The sequence below is a fragment of the Echinops telfairi genome, unplaced genomic scaffold (assembly GCF_000313985.2).
Source record: "Echinops telfairi isolate 266 unplaced genomic scaffold, ASM31398v2 ScPeMD7_2010;HRSCAF=2546, whole genome shotgun sequence".
In the NCBI taxonomy this organism is placed as follows: domain Eukaryota; kingdom Metazoa; phylum Chordata; class Mammalia; order Afrosoricida; family Tenrecidae; genus Echinops; species Echinops telfairi.
Window position 1 is genome coordinate 15,900,912 of NW_022105908.1, and position 1,026 is coordinate 15,901,937.

Below are 1,026 nucleotides of genomic sequence, written 5' to 3' on the forward strand. Positions count from 1 at the left end.
CCCCACCCCCCTCTCTCTTTTCTTGTTAGTCTTCCTGTTGAGAAGCCGTGCTGAGACCTGCAAGCTCTGTGATTCAGCCACCACCATTGCATCCACAAGACTTTGCACCTACTGGCCTGTGATCTTCCTGTCTTCCCCATCATTGCAATGTGACTGCGTGAGTCTGAAAAGGGCTTTATGGACTAATATCAGACTTGTGGACTTGATCTGAATTGGGCTGGGATGTTTTCTTTGGATATAATTAGTCTTTGATATAAAGCTCTCTCTTAACACCTATATGAGTGTCCCTGAATTTGTTTCTCTAGTCATCTTGGTCAAAGACAAGTAGTGACTCAGAACAGGTATTGTCTTTTCAGTTCGTAAAGCCCCAGAGCAGGGGTGGGAATGTCTGGCTCTCTGGCAGTATAAGGCCCACAGAATCATCAATGACAGCTATCATCACATGTCTCACTAAAGAGAAGCAGTGTCAGCCATCACATTAGGAGTTAATTAAATGTTTAACCAGTATGGCCCCTGAATGATGTTATCAATATCCAAATGGCCCTTGGTAGAAAAAAAATGTTCCCTACCCCTACCTAAAGAGATCACCTCAATTCACAATTAACCTAGAATCACCTGGGAAATATTCAGCTAGCCACTGCTTATTCTTCCTAGAGTTGATTTTGGTAAATGAAGAAGTCAATAGTGGGGCCAATATTTTATTTGCAAGCATTTTCTCTACACCTAGACGCCTTACTAAAAAAGAGACTTAACCTGCTGTAATGAAGGGATTCCTCTTCGCCAGGTATTTGTTTTCCAGCCCACAAACCAGGCGAAGCCCTGGTAAGTTGTGGGCACACAGCAGGCAGAGAGGGCACAACAGGGAAGAAAGCCTCCAGGGCCCCTGCCCTTGTAGCGGAGAACAACTAGACTTTAAGGTTTGAGTAAGTGCTGCAAGAAACAGAAATGTTGTCCTCTGTAGCACACGCTTCTAGGGAAGGGCTCAGTTTGTCAGCCACTCCTATGCTGAGACTTTGGAATGGGTTT

The 1,026-nt window shown here is 44.6% G+C and overlaps 1 protein-coding gene across 1 annotated transcript in view; it reads right to left on the reverse strand.

Moving 5' to 3' along the window:
* The window catches only part of DRC3 (dynein regulatory complex subunit 3), a 57,100-nt gene that overhangs the window by 32,336 nt on the left and 23,738 nt on the right, over positions 1 to 1,026 (reverse strand). The window lies entirely within an intron of this gene.